We start from the raw sequence: 20,774 nt of genomic DNA, 5'->3' as shown, positions 1-20,774 counted from the left end.
GGTGCCTCCGGGAGGGACGCGAGGAGCCGGCGGCGTTGTGTGGTGATGGAGGAAGCGCCATGTGCACCACCTTCCTGCTCCTCGGCACGCTGGTCATGATGCTGCGCCGCCACTTCTTCAACAAAGTCGAACCGTACGTCCTCTCCCATCTCCTCCCTGTCCCCCCAGGGCCCCGGGGCGGGAGGATGAGGGGTGGTCCTGCGGTGCAGGATCCCGCTACTCAGCCTAAGACCCATCCTTGGGGATATTTGGTTTCCTTCCAGTTTCGGTCCTCTGGATGACACCAGGAGACATTCCCTTGCGCCGGGCAGAGGGGACCCTTCCGTGACGTGCCATCACCTCCTCCCCGTTGCATCAGTGCGGGCAAGGAGGAATTGCAGGGCTGGTCCCCTGTCGTCTGGCGCAAAGGGACAGTGCTGAGCTCCTGGGATGCTTTCACACGCACCGATCAAGGTGTTTCCCGAAATGAGCCGTCCAGCACTCTGCTGTCCACCCAGGCAAGCAGCCTGGCTCTCTGCTTGTCTTCATGCCTGGGCTGGGGAGGAGACTGAGCAGTGCTCTTGGCCCTGGGGACATCCCCAGGCTGCCAATGACACCCGGCAGCGCCCAGCTGGCAAACCTAATCTGGCGTCAAACAGCCCTGGGGAGGTCCTGCTCCATCCCTAGGGTGCTGGGAGGTAGGATGAGGGTCTGGGTTTAAGTGTCGGCTCTCAGAAGAGCCAGCAGCCGTGCCCCGGCAGCCGTGGCCCTGCTGCGCCGTGCTCCATGCCCACACACGCTCCCACATGCACGCACGCACGTCCTGGCTCCGTGGCAATGGCAGGGAGCAGATGGGAAGGGACTCGCTGCAGTCCCACATCGAGGCGATGACAAAGCCGCGACCGGAGCGCCGGGTCAGCTCCCGCGCGGTGCGTCCCCGCCGCACCACGGGCACGGTGCCGGCGGCTGCGGCTTCCGCTACCTGTGGCTCCCCGTGTCTTTTGGGAGAGAGTTTCGTTCCCGTCCAGCGCTCGCGTGGCTGCGGCTCGGCGGCAGCGGGGCCGCGCTTGCGGCGGGGCCGAGCGTCGCCTTCGCTCGCTGTGCGGCCGCCTGCTCCAACGCCAGGCTCGGCTAGAGGAGGTTTCCGCTGGAGACACACAAATCTATTTACCGGTGGAGACTGGAGACATCTGAAAGCGGGGAGGTCAAATTGGCACTTAATGAGCCAATTAAGTCAGGGGAGGGAGAAACAAGACTCGAAGCAGGGAAGGCATCTCCTGGCCTGCGTGGCCCTGGCCCTCCCCGTGCTACCTGCAGCACAGGCTGAATTAAAGACTCATTAAGTGCCTGAGCAAACGCGCGCTCGCTGCAGAGGCGGGGGCTGTCTCGGGGCAGGGGGCACGGGGGTGGCTGGCGAGGCCAGCGGAGCTGGCAGCCTGCGGGTCCGTGCCTTTGGGAAGCTGCAGGGCGAGCGGGCAGCGCTGCCCGCGCACAGGACAGGTACGTGGCCGGGGGACAGGTCACCTGGAGCGATGGCACCGGTGCGGGCAGCGTGCGGGCAGCCCAGGGCCCCGGGGAGGCAGACCCAGCCGCACGCAAGCCCTGCCCGCGGGAGCAGGCGCGAGCTGCCTTCAGGGCGGCCGGGGCAGGGGCGCGGGCGCAGCTTTGCGGCTGGCTCGGCACCCTGTTAGGAGCAAGCAGAGCGTGCAGGTGCGGGAGAAGGTGTCAGGGCTGCAGGACTGGTTTGTGGCCAGTAGAGAAGCCATCCGCCGCTAGATTAGATCTTTTGGTGATTAATTGCTCTCAGTGTTAAAGACAACTGGCTAGTAAGAGGTTTTCTACTTGCTCTGTTTTGGACATTCATCTACGCACCTTGCTCTGCGCTGACATAAATCAGAGCAGTTCCACTGGCAGCTTTATACCAGGAGAGAATCTGTCTCCAGCCTTTTGGAGTTTGGAAGAGAAGCAGCAGAAGCAAGAGAAAAAAGGGACTGGGGAGAAGTGGTACAGGTGACCAAGGCAGAACGGACCGAGGTTTCAAATGGGCATGGTGGAGGGCAGGCAGCATCCTCCAGACCACGAACAGACCCAAGGCACCAGAGCCCCAATCCAGTTTTGATCCAGCTGGATGCTGGTAAGTTAGAGGACCAGGCTCAGGCTGGGCAGTCACCAGGACCCCATACAGCAACGAAGACCAAGATTTTCCGTATGTGCACTGGTCTGGATGACCCCTGGATTAAAGACATCCCTGAAAACCAGCACACGGTGAAGAAAAAGGCAGGAGCCCACATGTTCCACGGGATAAAGCTGCCTCGGTGCAGGAACGTCCCTCTGGCTCTGACGTCCCCGTGTGCGAAGCAGAGCGTGCGTCCTGGGCGAAGGACACAAATGAACAGCACAAGCAAGATCAGATTATGTGAAATCCCCTGCTCACTTGACCTCCTGCATGTCCTGTCTTCTATTTTTATGCCTTGGGGCTGCCAGGGACAGCGTGAGTTGTCCTTGGCCCACGCTCACAGGGCTGGGGGGCTCAGCCATGGGTCCGTGGGGTGAGGGTTGGCCCCGGAGCTGGCTGCCACTGACTCGAAAGGAGAGCTTTGAAGGGTTTCCTCCTAACAGCCCAACTGCGGGGTCTGCTCTCCCCCCTCGCTGGAGGTGAAAAGCAAACTGAAATGCTACCCTGGACTAACATCCCCGCCAAGGGACAAGAAGGTCAAGGAGGACTCCTTGGGCTTCGGTGCTCGGGTTTCCTCAACAAGCAGTGACTTATTCTTTGTTTTATGCGATATTTAACGAGACGGTCCTGGCTGGGGGCCAGGGCTGGTTACGGATGCCTGCTCTGTTTGCCTTTCTCATGTTCTTCCCCTCCGTTCCCTTCGTGGCAGGAGCTGCTCACCGCCTGCTCCTGAGCGATGTGTGGGTTTGGGGAGGTAGAGATGCCGCTGACCCAGAGCCCAGGGTTTGGTCTCAGTGCCGGTCCAGCACAGGGGGAGGCAGGGCAGTGAGCACCCAAGGGAGTACAAGAGCACCCAAAGGAGCCTGCTGGGAAGAGCCAGGTCTGTGGCAGGAGACGGCCTCCATGGAGAGCTCTTGGAGAGGGATCAGGTCAGGGGCTTGGTGGGGCAGGGCTGGACCATGGCAAAGCGATGGAGGCACTTTGGGGAAGTGAAATGTGGATTTGTCTTTACTGCTGCTTTCTCAGCCCCCTCACAACAGGCTGGACATGAATCCCCCGGGTGCTAGAGGAGTTATTTTCCTAGGACTGGGAGCCAGGGCCGTGGAGCGAGGGAGCGTTTGGTGCCTGTGCCGACCTCTCCCCCACGAGTACACCCTCGTTGCACCCCACACCCCGTGTTGCAAGGCAAGAACAGACCCTCTGCGCCTCAGGCTGGAGAAAACAGAGCCGGTAGCTTGGCATCGTCTGGATTTAACCTTCCAGCTTAGTCCCCTCTGGGACGCAGGACGTGACCTCCTCATTTCCACCGCCCAGGCGCGGCTGGCAGCCGGCAGCGGCGGCACACGGCTCTGCGTGCCCGGGCTGGAGCAATCAGCGCGCAGCAGGCATGCACAGACAAGCGTCAGCTGAATTTCTGTAGGACTTTAAATACGTTAGCAAGGCCACAAACACAGCTCCAAAGTGCTGCAGGCACAGCCAAGCCGATAAATAACCCACCAGCAAGAAAATAACCCCCCTCTTTCCACGGGAGACAAGGCTTAGCGTGACTTTCCCCAGATATCTCTATAGCAGCTGAGCAGATCCACTCTCTACCTTGCTGTGTTTGAATCCAGTACCAGAAGGGTCAATTCTGTGCCGCTTCTGCGGAGTCATTGTCGGTTATATAAATGTCTGGGCATGCACAAAAGGCAGTGCTGATACAGTGGCTCCGACACCAACCCTCTCTAACACCTGCTTTTCAGCTGGAGAGAAAGCCGAGCACAAGAGCATCTCGAGAGCTGTCACATAGAAGGCTGCTGTCTTTCAGGCTGAATGGAGGTCTAAATAGCTCTCACTTCTCCTTTAGAATCTCATTTCTAAATGCAATTAATACTGGCACATGCATAATGAGAGACTGACGAGTGAATACAGACGCTGGCAATAAAGAAGCCAGCCCCAAGTGCTATGTAAATATTACAAATCCTCACTGGAAGCTGACCCGGGGAAGACAGCTTTCTGATGATTAAACCCAAGTGACAATACGACTGGATTCCTACATCTGTCACAATACTACCTGCTGATACATAATGAGCTACACTAAAAGGACGAGCTCTTGCTGCTCTTCAATGCAGATAAAATGTCTATTTGTAGAATGTAATTAATCTCGTCTTCAAAATCAGGAACCTTAGTGTCCTTGGTAACAACATGCCAATGACTCAGAGAGCGTCTCCGGCTTTTTCTTCTGATTTTTGAGCGAGTTATTGAAAGTGACCCCAAATTCTAGCACTGAAAAGGAGCTGTGCTTCAGAAATGGAAAAGCCAGCTGGGGATCTGGAGGTGGGGACGGGTTTTACCCACCTCTCTGGTCTCTGCAGGGCTCCTTCAGCAGCTTAAGGAGGTTCCTGGACATGTTTCAGCCACGTTCCCCAGGATGAGACGAGCTCTGACCCCAGACCTGGCCCCCAAACCATCAGGCACAATTTCCCTTTTATCATCAGGTGTAACCAGGCAGGGAATAATACTGAAAGCAGAGCAAGGGTGAGAATCACAGGATGAAGCTGCTCCCTCCTTTGCCTGGTTTCCACAGGCAGTAAGCGCTGTGTGATCGTGGCGGGGGGGTTGGGACACGTGTGTATGCACACACGCGTGTGGCTGCTCCCCCCGATGGCTTTTGAGCCTGCTGAGCCAAGTTTAGCAAGGGGATAGAGGTTCAAAGGCACCCAGTCCCTACCAGATAGCAGAGAGGTAAAGCCACGAGCACTGCCATGGCAGAGGGATGCAAGTGTTGCTGGCAGAGCCCATGGTCCCCTTGGAGGGCTGTGCCTGGGCATCGCCTGCTCCTCTGGCCACCCCGCTCTGGGCTGGCTGAGATTTGTGCCAAAAAGGCAAAGCTGGGCCACTGAAAAGCACCCAGGGGCCATATCTGCTTTCTATGAATTTCAGTGGGAAGCAACCGCTGCTGGATGTTGCTCACTGACCCAGTTCCAAAGCCCAGGGGAAGGATGGGCCGTGATGAAGGGACAGCTGGTTGGAGAGAGTGGGTGATGGAGGACTTGCATGATTTATTTGTTTCCTGGCAAAAAAGAAATAAAGAATTGTTGGATAAAATCAGCATATGCCAGGCTGAACTGTGCTGCAGCAGTTTCCTGTGGGACTTGAGCTGAGACGCTTGGTCCCCCTGCAAGGGACGTTCACCCCTGCCTGCTGCACGCTGCTCTGCAGAGCCGGGGGGACATGGGGAGAAGGAGGTTTTTGCTGTTACTGACAGCTCAGGTCTTTCGATGGAAAGCCGCCCTTTCTTGCAGCAAGTTATCGCTTTCACTTAGAAAGGGCTGCAATCTGCACCGCTGCCCACAGCTCACCCCATCTCCTCGATAGGACCAGAGGAAAGGGCCTCAAGTTGCGCCAGGGGAGGTTTGGTTTGGATATTAGGGAAAATTTCTTTACTGAGAGAGTGGTCAAGCATTGGAACAGGCTGCCCAGGGAGGTGGTGGAGTCACCATCACTGGAGGCGTTCAAAAAATGTGTAGACGTGGCACTTTGGGACATGGTTTAGTGGGCACGGTGGTGTTGGGTTGACGGTTGGACTTGATCTTAAAGGTCTTTTCCAACCTTAGTGATTCTGTGATTCTGTGATTCTTCTGTCCCCAGGCATCCCGAGGGAGAGGAAGAGGCCAGGAGAGAGGCTGACTCTGACCCTTGTGCCACGTAACCCTGTTCCGGAGTAAAAGCCAGGTGGGATGTAACAGTTACCTGGGATAGATGCAGCTTTGGGGAAACTGTGGAGAGAAAGCGCTAGCTTGGGGTAGAAAGCCTGGACTTTGCCTTTCTGTCCTGCTCACAGACCCCTCAGGTATTTTAATGATGGTTTCTTCCCGTTTCCACACAGGATTTATAGGTCTCTTGCCTACGGGTGAGGCAGTGAAGGCTCTGGAAAAGTGGCTTGCTCTGGGGGAAGGAAATTAGAGCCTGAAACAGCCAGATTGGAAGGAAAACCCCATTTTTCCACCACTTTCAATAGCAGCTCAGTTCCCAGGTGAGGGCACATCCAGCCCTTCCTCTGTGGCCTCCCGCCTGCTGCCTGCATGCCAGGGGCATCTCGTAGGGACAGAGAAGGCAGCAGAGCTGGCGGTGGTCCAGCTGGGGTGGGCACGGGGTGCAGTGATGTGGGCATTTGGGACTGATGTGGCTTTGTGTCCCGCACAGTGACCCCAGCGAGCGAGGGCCAGCTCCAGGCTGTCCGTCCGCGGCTCCCGGCGAAGGTAAGGCACCTCACTGCGCCGTCTTGGCCCCGGGAGGAAACCTTTGGTGTTGAGGGTGGGGGGACGCTGGCCTGGGCTGGAGCACGTGCGTGGGGTTCGGGGTGGAACTGAGGCCAGGGCTGTCTTTCCTAATCCCCCCCCCAGCCTACAAGGCACTGCTGAACGCCCGTGGCCAGCTCGGGGACGCGCCTTGCCCTGCCTTCCCTTCGGCAGATCCCCCAAAGCTCATAACCTCGTCTGTCCCAGCTCCCAGCAAACGATTAACCGTGACTCCTTCTCCTCCCGCAGCTCCTCTGTGCCCTGCAGCCGGCACCCAGCACATCCCGGCCTTGGCACACGCCAAAATCCCCGGCAAAACAACCCGCGACGCCAACCTGCAACGGCGACGAACCCACATCGCCCGGCTCCCCTCCCGCAGCTCCAGGGGCACCAGGCACGGGATTAAATGTCGGTGCAGGAAAGAAATTTGCCTGTTTTTAAGGCTGAGCCCTGGGGGGTGGCCAGCAGCCCCGCGGCGATGCCCTCCGCAAGCCGTAACGCAGCCTGCAGGCACGGGGCGATCAGGCGTCCTGCTCCCAGCGGTGGGGTTCACACACCCTCCGCAGCTTTCCCATCTATATAAATACGTTAATAAAAGATCAGTTTGCAGACACAGCTTGCTATAGATGACAGCATTAGAGGCGCATCTGTTTCTACTAAGCACCAGTCTCGTGCTGGGTTTATTTGGTCCATTTGCGGCAGGGAAGAGTTGCTTTCGGCATTCAGAGATGTCTCGTGTCTGGGAGAAGTGGGGGGGGAGATATATTTTTGGCTCTATTTAACCACAAAAATTTGGTTTTAGAATAAAGAAAAATATTCCTGTTTTCTGTTTGCTGCCAAACTGAGGCAGACGATTTCTTGTGCAAGCCTTCATTTGTTTGAGAACTCAGTGTCCTGTTGGAAAAATAAATGTTCTGATGGGAAAAGTCTATCAGCACGAATTGATCAGTCCTTGATGGACTTGCAAACATCAGCTTCACCCTAACCAAAAAAGCAGTTCCCAAAGCTTTTGCCAATACATGTGAAGCAGAAGGAGACCGGTCTTTGCTTTTTTGGTGAGGGAAGTAGTTATAGAGCAGAATCCTTTCTGCAGGCACAGTTGCACTGGCCTCACCACAGCTACCATGAATTTTCAGTGCCAAATATACCCCTTTTGTACACAGAACGGGCTGGTTGCTCCTTTCTGAGAGCTGACCACTGCTGGCGGCCACGAGCAGGTCACAGCGATGGGGGAAGGAGAGCAGCTGATCAGCGACGGTGAGGAAGAAGCCCGGGATGTGGCTCCTGCTCGGGATGTGGCTCCTGCCCAGGATGCTCCTGGCTGACGGCAGCACCATCTCCCCACCCTGGGGCTGGAGGGTTACCTCCCCTCTGCAAACGTAAGGCCAGACACACAGACAAGAGCTCCCAGCAGCTTGGTTCCCCTCAGTGATATTTTCACAAACACCTATAGTTTTCCTAATAGATATTTTTCCCCAAAGCTTTTTAATTAAGCCTTTACGACCTCAACTCACTTTAAGCAATTTTTTTCCCCTTCTTTTTGGTAAGAGAAATATTATGATCAGGAAGAATAAAATTGCTGTTTTACCTGGAGCTGCCTTTATTTTATAGCAGATTAAAAGCAAAATGGGGAGTCAATAATTCCAAGGAGGGGGGGTCAGGGGATGAATACGACGTACTTGTGCTGAAGGCAGCGCAGAAGAGATTGGGGGCTGGATAGACAAAAGCTTATCAGAATTGAAGCCTCAAAAGCAGAATCAGCTCCTCAGATGGTATAAATCACCTGGATTCCCCTGACACGCTGGTATTGCTGTAGCATGGCTTTTATATATTGATTTAAGGGAAAATAAAAGTCAGGGGCTTAGCTGCGGAGGAGGCATGAGGGCTGAAGGCTGTTCAGCTCAGGGCGGGCAGTGATGAGGATCTGCAAGGTCAGAAGCGGGGTGGAGAGGAGCCCCAGGAAGGATGCGCGTATGCGGGAGCTACGGTAGCCCCAAAGGCTAGGAGCAGAGCCCAGTGCAGCCTGCTGAGGGTAGCCGACTGGAGCCCAGATTTGCCCAGGGTTAGCCCAGGCACGGTCATCCTGGGCTTAGGGAAAATCCAGGTTTCAGTCTGGACCTTACCATCAGTAACTCCGACCTTTCTCCCCGTCTGGACTAGCACACAAAAAAATCCCAGGAAGGACAACATGGGGCCAGTTGGAAACGGCGCCTGCAAATGTCACGGTGCTGCCAGGAACAGGGTCACTGCACTGCGGACCTGGGTGAGCAAACATCGCTTGCTAAATCGGCTGCACGGGGGTGTTGTAGATTTGGGGGATAAAGGTTTCCCGAGCCACGGAAAGGCCAGCTCTCCGCCTGGGGATCTCTGAGAGGGTGGATTTCGTGAGAAATGTTCTTTATTTACTCAATCAGCCGCAGCCAGCAGCTGAGCTAAGGGCGGGCTGTAGCGAGCGGCTGCGCGAGGGTTGCTGGCCGCGACGAGGTGTTTGCTGTCTGCGCTGAGATTTGTGATGGTCCCGGAAGGCCCTTGGTGGGAATTCGCTTAACCTCCTTAACTGCGTCCTCTCTGCCGGCCAAAACCACCCTCCGCTTTACGAGGAGCGCAGAATTGGTAGTGACAGCCCTCACGGGCCAGCCGCAGCGTCACCGGCGGTTCTCCGAGGGATGGGACGCCGACGGTCTCCTCGGGGCCGGGAGGCTGAAGGACATGGTCCCACCACCGCAGTCCCACTGAGGAGATGCTGTTTGTTTGAGGAGGAAGGAAAGGATTGCGACATCTCCGCTGCTCTTCTTTCCATCTCTGTCCCCACCAAAACACACTTTGGGAAAAACCAAAAGGGACATGAAACGGCGAGTGGGCTACACCCAGCTGGGGGGAGTGGAGGTGCTGTGGGACCAGCAGCCCCACACAGGCTGGAGGAGGAGGTGAAGCTGTGGGGCCTTGCCGGGCCCAGTTCCCCAGGGTTTATCTGACCGTCTGTTTTCATCGTTTCTCTGTGAGAAGGGAAAGGGACCACACAGCGGCAGAAAGTCCTGGAAATCTGTGAGGGAGACTGTTCCCAGCAGCCTTCCCTCCGCCGTCGCCCCTGTATACAATTGGCTATGGAGGACGTATGGCTCTGCATAGGCTCCAACTCAGTGAGATAACGCTTCGCAATTAAATTCCTAATTACAGCCAGCGAGTGCACTTTCCCAGCTCTGCCCCTCCTGTCTTGGTTGCACATGTTGTGGCTCTGATGGACCAAGTGGACCAGGACTGGGGTCACCTCACCTTGCCTGGCCTTGTCTGCTCCATCGCCTCCGTATCAGACACTGCTGTCTCTCCTCTGCTCCTGCTTCAGAGGCATCCTAAAGGCTGCTTGGGCCCCGTAAATTTTCCTTTTCTCAAAAAAAAAAAAAAAAAATCAACCAAAAAACTACAGTAGAAGCAGGGGGAGGAAATTGCTTCAAGTTCCTTAATTATCTCACAGAACAAAAATGCTTCTTAAGGCTGTTCAGGGAAAGAGAGGGTCAAATGTCCCTCATTAACGCTGATTTACTGAGAGGGCTGGGAAGTGGAAGAGGGAGAGAGTCCAGCTGCCTGTCTGAGTGCACAAGGAGCCCGGTCTGGGGTCCAGGCTGGGAGGAGAGGGCCAGTCCCCCCAGCGCGAGCTCGGGGTGGCGGGTTTACCGGCAGAAGGTGCAGCGGGGCGCGGGCTGCTGCGCACCCACACTGCGCTGCCCGCACCCGGGCGGACCTGACCTGCGCTAACACGGCAGGGAGGCAGGGCAGAGCTCTCCCGGCTCTTAGCAGCAGTTTGGAAATTTGGTGACTTTCTGAAGAAAAGAGCAGGAGTTGAGCCCTTTGCAGGGAGGCTGGTGCCGGGTCGGGGCAGTTTCCTTGCACCAACCTCAGCCCGTGCTGCTCTTTGCTGGGCAGCCTCCAGCCGGAGCCTGGCAGAGAGGAAAGGGAGAAGGCTGGCCCAGATTTGAGGGTGTAAATCAGCAGGGTTCCTCTCCAGAGAGAGCTCAATTACATTGATTTACACTTGCTGCGGATTTGGTCCATTCAACCCAATTAAAACTCGAGAGGAAGTGCAGAGAGGCAGGATGTAATTACCTGCGATGGAATCCCAGTTCAGAACAGGCGGCAGAGCTCTCCGGATCAAATTAATCCCTGGTGTAACTCTGCCGAAGTTACACCAGGACTATAATTGGCCTGAAACATTTTAACTATCTCATTTAATGTTATTCATGCTCTGCTGGAGATGAGAATGTTTATCCTAAATGAGAGACTCTAATGCTCCGTAGCAATAATAGAGTGAGAAGCTTATGCGGTTTCTCATTTACAAGGATGCTGGGGAGGCCAGATTGTCACGGAAGATGCAGCAGACCTGGACTCCCCCAATCTTTAACCATTTCCGTGGCTCCTGCGGTGGCTGGTTGTCCCGTTGTCCTTCCTCTAGTGTGCCCACCCTCCCCACGCCCAGGCTGCTTTTCCATCTCTTGGAGATGTTGGGGGCTTGTACCCCAGACCCAGCCAGGGGCAGAAGTAGGAGGAGACATAAAGTGGTAGAAGAAGGAATGGAAAGCACCGAGAGAGGCCGTTCAAGATTAAAGCTCCTAGAAATCAGCAGAAGTGAGATTTCCCAGCAACACACTTGCCTCCCCAATGATGCTAAAAGAGGGGACTTCCATCGATGGGAGCTGGCTCCACGGTCTTTCTCTGAGTCGCTCCAGGCAAGCAGCCCCCCAGGCTGCTGCAAAAGGAGCAGGGTCAGCGCTGCAGGTAGCTCAGCGAGCACGCGGAACGCCAGGTCCCTGCTGCCAGCTGGACACCCCCACGGGCAGCGCTTCCAGCTGCCCACCCCGGGTTATTCACCAGGCTCAGGGAATGGTCCCTCGGTCATCGCACGCTCCCCGCCATGGGAGGCAGCAAGGCACCGTCACCTGGCGCGGGGAACCCATCTCAGCAGCCACGATCCATCCCATTCCCCTTCCCGGGGTGATGCCATCGGCCAGCCCAAGCGCGCATCCTGCCGCTTGGGAAGCGAAGCCTGCGGGTTACACTCCTCCCTGCCACAGCTGTGCTCTGGCTGGTGGCACCCTGCCAGGGATGCAATTTGGCCCCGAACCTCCGCTGCGTGCCCTGCATCCTCCCTGAGCCAGCCCTGGCAGGTACCGCTCACTGCAGGCTCTGCATCGGCATTGCCGGGCTCGTGGGGGATTGTGATTATCTGTCATTAAATCGTACTTCCACTCCCTAGGTTGTTTTTAAGACAGACCCCTGGTCTTTCCCTCTGCTCCCTTGCCAGTGGAAACCGCAGGAGAGGCAGATCTGTTTGTTCCAAAGCAATTTTTAATACCCTGTAGCTTAGTAGAGGCTTGAGCATTACAATTCGTTCTGGCTCCTCTCTGTTCCTCAGAGGATATTAGATCCTTCTCTTGATACTTCCTCACTCTTTGTAGATGTTACCCTAGTTTTAATTTCCAGGGCTTCCAGACTGTTTTTAACAATGCTGAGCTTTCAAGTTGCTTCCTTCAAACTTTCTCCAGCCATGTTTTCCCAGAGCCTAAATAGCTTTGATTATTCCCAGATGTTTTTAGTTTTTTAACCCCAGAGTACTGTTGTGTAACAGCTTGGAAAGACGACGGGTAGCAGACGTCCTGGGTTCTTTTTCCTGGTTCACCAAATTACTTCCCGAGCAGAACATCTATGGGATTTATCCTACAGAAGCAATGCTATCAGCACCAGGTGATCTTGCGATAGAGAACAGGACTAGAGGTGGGTGAAATCCTCCTGCTGGTGAAGGTAACCCTCTGAAAGCACAGGTCATTTTCTCCACACAGTTCTTCCTTATCCTCTCCGGTGAGATTTCTAAGCAGGATGACATGTTGGGGCAACAAGCCCGCAGGGAAGCCTTTGAGCAGGCAGCACCTAATGGAAAAGACCTTGTTCGCCTCCAGGCCAGGCTGGATTCAAGCTGTGGCCATCCCTACCCGCCAGCCACCCGGCCAACAGCAGCTCTGCTCGGGCCAAGTATTCCTTGGCCTGGGAGGATGCGTGTGTGTATCCTGACAGGCCAAAGCACGGGGAGTAAGGAGTTTTCCACAACTGGCTGAGCTCCCAACAAACCTCCGCGGCCCTCCTGACTCCGGCAATCCCGCCGCTCTCATGCTTAAGCATTGCTAAGCGCACGTGAAAAATATCCCCATTCCCACTAGCAAAGCGCCAGAGTGTAGCTGATCTGGCAGGAGACGCAGTTCCTCTCAACCATCCATAAATCTTCCCGAGATCACCCCAAATACCCCATATTTCTTGGTGCCTCCACCCACCCTGCTGGATCCTTCCACTTGGTTTCTCAGCCCAGTGCTCAGCTCCGCAAAGCCCAAGGTTACTGCGACGGACGTGAATACATCACATAGCGTCTCCCTCCCATAGGCAGAGGTCCGTGCCTGGGCCGGGCAAGGGACAACAATGAAGAAGGAGGAAAACAAAATGCGAAAAGGAAAAAAAGCATCAAGAGAGAACGTTTTTTTAGCAGGGGGCTAAGCTGAGGGACAAACCAGCCTGCCCTGGTATGTCCCCATGACTGCAGCGTGGTACCCAAGGCTGGTACCAGCTACAGCTGGGAAAGCAGGTGAGAGGCAACCCAGCAGCATCAAGCCCTTGTACAGCCCAACTGACCTGCTCTACAAAGACCCTACCCCAAGGAAAACATCCGTGCCTCTGCCTGAGACACAGAGCATCCCCAGCACCCAGCCCCACCATAGCAGGGTGCAGCCTGGTGCTGAGCAGACGTGCCTCAGGCCAGCTCTGTCTGAGCTGGTCGGAGCAGGGCTGCACCCAGAGGTGCTCAGGAGAGCAGGGAGGAGGTTGAGGGAGGAGGACCAGAAAGCCAAGCTGTGAGCAAAGACTGTCAGTGCTTGGAAAGCGCAACCAATTTGCTTTTAGTACAGTTCATGCCTCTCCAACAGTGCCCAGAATAACAAATTCCTTCCACCCTCCAAGCCTGAATGCTGGAGGAAGCTGCTGAGAAACTTAATTGATTAGCTGGATGCGTGCACAGAAAAAAATTGCCCAGCATCAAGGAAGTCACTGTCTTGACAGTTAATGCAGACACTGGTGGGAGATTAGAGACACCAGCTGCAGTTTTTTACCACACAACCCCTTCTTTTAGTCTGGGAACAAGGCAAGGTCTCTTTTGATGGGGCAGCCCATTTTGCAGTGGCATCGAGAGGCTGGAGCATTAGAGCTGCATCCACATCCCCACCCACCCAGGGCTCGCTGGGCAGGCACGGCCCGATCCTCAGTCCCGGCACCTTGAGCCGGTGACGGGCAAGGAGGCAGGTTCTGGGCTGCCTGCACCTCTCACCCCCCACCCTCCAGCCCCAGAGCAGCAGGAAGAGATGCCCTGAGGGCAACTTCAGCATCCAGGGTGCAATGGACAGAGCTGAGCACTTTGGAGGAGCAGAGTTTCCAGATGCCCCACAGCATCCACCCAAAAAAAGAGGTGCCCAGCTTCCCCAACCCCTGCCTAGGCTTTCTGCGTTGCTCTGAGCATCTCTAGCTCTGCCCTGCCTGCCATAAGGTCACCGCCTGCGACCCTTGTCACCGCACAGGATTGCTTTCCCCGTTTGGCAAAAGAAAACAAGAAGCCAAAGGCCTGCCGGGGCTGTGAACTTGCCTGTCATGTTCTCTGACAGCATCAAAACCTTTTGCTGCTTGTATTTTTCCCAAACTGTCACTGCTCATCACACCCCTTGTTTAAACCTCCGATCCTGCAAGCTTCCCCGAGCCATCTGCAAAACAAATGGCGAGCGCGTGGTCTCTTCTTCAAGGGGATGAGACACCACCTCAAAAGCAACGAGGCTGACGACGCCAGAGCTCTCCAGAGCAGGTACAGGCAGAGCCAGGCAGGCATGCCTGCGCTGTGTGGCTGCCAGAGGTGGGAGGCAGGCAGCCTGCTAACCCCCAGCCTCCTCCTCTCCCTCAAACTGCTCAGCCCCTACTTTTTGGCTTGGGGATCTTGAAAGGGAAAGGCAAAGGCTCGGCCCTCCTGTTTGCTCTCTGCTTGAGCAAAACTGCTCTCCTGCCCCCTCGTTTCCCCCTGTTGCTGCTATTTGCTATTTGACCTGAGCAGCCCAGAGGAATTTTTGTCACGGTGCATTCCTAGCACAGCATCGGTTTTCTAGAGCAAAACGGGAACAGCTGCCAAGAAACAAATCTTCCCCTGACGCCTGGCACTTCTCATGGGCGGAACGAAACTTCTTGAAACCCCAGAGGAAAAACCACCAGAGCTCAGCTGCAGCAAAACCCATCCCACTCCAGCCTGTCCCCTCCAGGGATTTTTGCAGCATGAGGAGGCTCAGACAGAGAGTAATGAACGTCATGATAGCATCCATACGGTACCACTTTGAAAGCTTTGAGTGAAAGAGGAGCTAAAGAGAGAGCTCTTCTTTAGCTGAAGGCAGAGTGCTGCGTGAAAGAGTGAACTCTGGCTGAACCCCCCCAGCCCCAGCATCCGAGTCCAACTGTGCCCAGTGTCCTGCCTGTCCAGGCCTGTTGTAACTGGGCAGGGTAGAGGCAGGTAGATGGTGCCGATACGGGACATCCTGAGTTCACACATGGCTTGCTGTGAAAGAGCTTTTGAGGCTTGTCAGGGCTAAGTGAGGTTTGTCCCCAGGGGCTATGAGAAAGCCTGGTGCTATCAGAGTCAGACTAGCGAGGAGGGATGCACACAGGGCTTGCACGGGCTGAGCTGGCTCTCAGATTTCAGGTGGAGGTGTCTATGTCCATAGGAATGCTGCGTGCTTGAATAGCAGAGCTGACAGATGTACATAACCCCTTTCACCCCCAGGCATTAAGCAAATGTGGGACAGAGCCTGCAATAGTCTCTGCCATGCTCACTGGTTTCTTCTCAGATTGCTGTGGCTGAGCAGGGCTTTCAATGGAGGCTAAAGACTGATGTACAGAGTCTGGTTACTGGGAGGAGTAAGGAGCAGAGCAGCTCAGGTAGCTGACGCAGTCAGGCAGAGCTCCAGCAATGCTTTGGGAGCAGCAAAGGGAACAGGGAGATGGTCAGAGGTAGCCAGAAGGGGATTGAGGAAAGACTTTCTGGAGGCCTGGCACCAGCTGAGACACACAAGCAGCCTCAGAGCACATGGTTTCTTGGCCCTTCCAGCTGAAGGAACACTTGCTCTGCGTTTGCTCACATCTTGAATGCGATAGATAGAATAAGGTCAGAAATACTGGTAATCCAGTTTCTTGGAGGGCTTATGCCAGCTGGCACCTGGTTTTTGCTGGTAACCAGGTTCCACCTTCAGTCGTGATGCAGAAGGCAGCCAGCCTTCAGGCAGTGTCAAGGCAATATGCTGCTTCTTGTTCACCCTGATAGAGACTGAACTTTACCTTGAAAGTACCCGTTGCAGTTAGTGCTCAGCAGTCTCAGTCTGATAGCGATGGGCCTGATGGAGGTTCAGCTTCGCCTTCTCAGTGCACCATTTTAGCAGGATAAGCTGGAACAGGCTCAGTCAGTAGCAGTACCAGCCAATACCTCACACCATCTCAGTGGATCACTCAAGTAAGGGCACTGCTGCTCCAACCATGAAGATTTTTAGGCATGAAGCATGTAGATTCACAGCTAGGGCAGGTGTAGCGCTGATCTGCTAAAGCCTGAGGCAGTGACACCACATTAACCCCGGTTAAGATGCATTTAGGTTTTCTGTGAAGGTAACATGAAGTTCACATTGCGACACACATCACATCTTCGGTCATTGAGAGTCCCAGGAGATTGCCGCGAATGCTGCAGAGCGGCTACCGGTACTGGCTGCAGGCAAGTCATGACAGAACTTTAGCTTAAGTTGAAGATAGCAGAAAAGTCTGATCCTTGAAAAAGCAAGAGTTCATTTGTGATCCAGGCTTTCAGGCCAGGTTTACACAGCAAACCAGCCTCAGCAAGACTACACTGCAGCTTCTTCTTCCGTTTCTTGGCTAGACCAGGCCGTTCTGTTATAACAACACAAGCATTAAGTCCACTGTCGCAAACACCATCTGCTGAAGAGGAGGAAGGTTTCACACTGTGTCAGTCTCTTTTATCTCAGTGTAGGTTCTGCACAGGAGCTGGCTGGAATTGAAAAAGCAAAGGAGACCCCAGCAACAGCTTTTCCTGGTGTCATCTGTGGGAAGTTACTGATTTGACTAGAATAGGGAGGCAGGACAGCACACAAGCACACCAGCCCCTCACATCACTCCTCAGTCTTTGGTTGAAAGTAGAATCAGGGTTTTCCCCCATCAAACTGCATGAAGCCCCAGGCAACAGAAGCAGCCCCACTCAAGACCTAAGCCAGCCCAGCTGAGCTCAGTCTTTCTGTGTTGGATCAGGTCACTCTAGCAATAGAGGTCACAACAGCCAGGCTGGGACTGGCCATGCAAGGAGCCACCACATACATCTTCTCTGCTGTATCTGCACAGAGGCACAGCCACACACGAGTCAGCAGCGGCAGCAAGGACAGCTTCTTAAGCCACCCAACAGGTATTTGAGCTTCTCTAGAAAGAGTATCTTCAGATCACAGCTCATTAACCATTGCCAGACTGAACAGCTGAAGCAGGAACAAAATTCCAGAGACTGCAGAGCAAATACAGCAGATCAGAGCACATTTCTACAGCAATACAGGTTGCACACACCAGCCAGAGCAACTCACAGCAGAGACATCTCACAACAGAGAGCAGCTACCCAGCTGTGGGTGCTGAGGTGATATATAACCCACAGCTCGGTGTGGGGCCGAGCAGGATTGGGCCAGAGGAAGACGGGGGCAAACACAAGACTAGGCAGGAGCACAAGCCCTTTCCCTGGTTGGGTGGAAGCAGAACAGGTGGGACTGGGCAGAAATGAGCCCTGACTGGGGGCTGGTGACCACCTGAGACCTCAGGCAGGGTGGTGAGCAGTACAGTCCTCCTCTGCTCCCCAGGGACCTTGTTCTCATATGTCCTCCTCACAGATGCACCCTCATTTTCCTAGCCCAAAGTCTCCCCATGCTGAGAAGGATGGCCCCCTTCCCCCGAGATCTCACACAAATGATGGTCCCGCTCCAGGGCAGATGCTTCAGGGCTTGGTATCTGGGACTGAGAGCATCAGATCTGCATGGAGGCTGGAGAGCAGCCACTGATCTCCAGCAGCCTGCAATACCCAGCGCTTCAGTTCAAGTCCCTCTCAGCCTGGAACCAAACCAGAATGCAGCTCCAGCTCTTCAACAGTCAAAAGCTGAATTAAAGTCATGTTGCCAGCTGTGTATTTTAACAGGAATTATGAAGGGTTTCTGCTGCTGCAATGCACCAGGTGCCAGCGGTGCTACAGACGCAGATGAGGAAGGACGGGCAGTGGGCCGGGAACTGGGAGCCCCCATCTCCTGAGAGAGGTGCTCAGAGGAAAGAGAAACTCCTGATTTCTGCCCTGTTCACATGCAGGCAAGGTACCCCAGCAGTCAGCCCACCCACAGCACCTTGCTCCTTTGAGCTCCCTGGCTCCTGTTGAACTTTGACCACTGTGAACCTTAGGTCTGGGAAAGAAAAACATCATGAGGAGCCCTCACAGCCATTGACTTCTAGCATAGATGCCCTGGCCATGAACTGAGGAACCTATGGTACGAGGTGCTGGCCAAACGCAGACACCAAAGGTGGTGCCCGTGCCAAACTGCAGCCTCTTGGAGGAAGATGTTAGGGAATTGATTATGAACTTGGAGCCTCCCAAAGCGTGTTGGCAGCTGGATCCTCTGTATGAATAAGACCCTGCCAAAAATTAAGATGTGTTTTTGCAAAGCTGAAGCGGCAAACTTGTTTGTCTTTCCTCCTTCCCCTCCCAACCATGTTGTTGTTTTAAACATTTACAGAGACCTTTATACTGTTTAAATAATGATTTGGGAGGGGAGGGGATTGTTTTCACTTTTTTGCCAGCTGCTTCAAGTCAGCAGCACTTCACACACGAATTCTGGTAAATCAGGTGCTGTGGTTTGAGACATTACCACCCACGCTGTCCCAGTTACCGCTGCCTCACTTTGCCTGCCCCACAGCTGGTCTGGCAGAAGGAACCCCCACGACCCCCCATGACTCAGTCATGCCCCACCAGCTGCTGGGGAAGGGGGTTACCTGGAGAGCAGCGAGCCGCAGCAGCTCCCTCTCCTCTGCAGGCTCTGCTGCGTGTCCGTGCGGGAGGAGTGCTGGCAAGCGCAGCCCCCGGTTTGCTAGATAAAGGGGTGCATGTCCAGCTCCCACCACACAGCCCCCCCTCTAGCCCCCCAGCAGCACTCCCCAAGCTGCAGAGCTCGCACACCAGTGCTCACATATGTGCCGGGCAGCCACGGTGGGGCTTTCTCCCCTTGACGTGGCAAGGAGGATGCTGCCGCGGCTGAGCTCTCCCATCCCCGAGCACAAGTGCTACGGAAGATCAGCCATCTCCTGTGGTGCGTGTTCTCCCGCCCACCTCCTTCAGCAGCAAGGCTGCTCGAGATGACAGCTGAGGGGAGAAAGGAGAGCACTTGAAATCTGCAGGGCGAGAGATGGCTGAAGACAGACCGACCTTTATGCAACAGCAGAAGCATTAGGACGACAGCAAAGCAGCAGTATGTGTGTCGGTAGCTAAATCAGAAAGGCACACGAGTCTCTCCCTCGTGGGCAGGTCTCCAAGGATTTGGGGGTTGTGTTGGGCTGATTGAGTTTTATTTGCAACCTGGCAGAGGCTGGGGAGGTTAGGGGGAAAAGGAGTGAGGAAGGCTTTCGAGGAGAGCTGGAGGCTTTTTGCAGGGTGTTTGAACTGAGTGGAAGGACAGAGAAGTGAGTACAAGACATGCTGTGGAAGCAGGATGTGGGAGAGAGAAAATGTTTATACAGTCAACAGTGGGCTAATCCATGGGAGGCTTTAGAGACCATAAAAACCATCTGCAAGTGGATAGATCACATTCTGTAGGAAACTAGTGGTTTAAAACAATGCTACCCTCACTCTTTGATCTATTCTGAAGAGATCAGACTTGGGAGCCTGAAGAGAGGGGAAGGATAAGTAGATCCATAAGTTTTACCCACACAAGCAGGGCGGGTAGGAAGGACCATTCACGATCTCTTCCTGTACAAGAACTTGGGGCCATCAAACAAAACAGGAGCCAGGCACAGAACAAACGAAAGGAAGCTCGTCCCTCTCGCAGCATGGGCTGACCTGCGCAAGTCCTCCCCACTGGAGGGAACGGCTGTTACATGTTCACAGGGGGACTGGACAAGTTCATGGAAAAGAAAGTAACTGAAATCTCCATTCCAGAGAAAACCCGTTAATGGAGGCACTAAACTGACATCTGGCTCTGGAAGGTCACACACCTCAAATGGTTGGTGGCTGGTAGGGTACTGGGAGATGTATCACAGGTAACCACCCTGCTCTTGCACTTTCCTCGGCATCCATTTTGGGCATCTCTTGGACACAGGACACTAGTCTGGATAGCTCTTGGTCTGATGCCCTGCAGCAGGGCTCCCTCAAGGAGATGTGACCCGGAGGCTACGCTCAACAGGTCTTCTTACAGACAGCAGGAGGAATAACTGCAGGCCTTCAACCAACTGCCTAATCTAGTGAGACCTCAAGTTTGCCACTTTGGATTTGGTCAAATTAGGCATTTGACCTGCTTTCCCTGCATAAGGGCAAGAAAAATGACCCAACGGGTCCTGAAATAGTATGACCTTTCATCATTTAAACGTGTTCTTTCCCACTAAGCAATGAAAGTAGCAGAGATGCTATTCTTAAAAGTACCTCAAAACAATTCTCTCCTCCCTCTGGTATAAGCAATGGGAAGCAAGAGGTGAGCCAGAGGTACAGCCCTTGCCATTCTCCGTTTTCAAGTCTTCAGTAGGAAGAAATGTTGGCGATTTGCATTGTGCTCTGACACAACCGCTTGACCCCAGTGCAGCTTATGCTAATTACTTGCAAAAATATGCTCGTTTGCTCCATGCATGCCTAGCATATTTCTTGTCTCTAAGCTTGATAGATGAAATATTGCTTATATGACAGTGCAGACTGACTGAATCAATGGCTGGGTGGCCAAGTTATTCAGGCAAACAGAAAGACTGTGATAAAAGAGGACCTGAGAAGTTCCTCATTAATATTGCCTAGATATTTTTATACCAACTCAGTCCCTTTCTGCTTACCATGCCTTTAATCTCTCAGGCTGACACAGAAAACAGAGAGGATCCATCTCTTTGCCGAAAGCAAGGTCAACTCTCCATTCCTGGTAACTGCTTATCTAGCTTGGTCTTAAAGACCTTCTGTAATGGATATCTTACTCCTAGTTTCACTAGCTTTATAGTGAACTATGTAAGTTTGCTAT

Source organism: Phaethon aethereus, assembly GCF_964289735.1.
Source record: "Phaethon aethereus genome assembly, chromosome: 18".
NCBI lineage: Eukaryota > Metazoa > Chordata > Aves > Phaethontiformes > Phaethontidae > Phaethon > Phaethon aethereus.
This window is presented reverse-complemented; position numbering follows the sequence as displayed.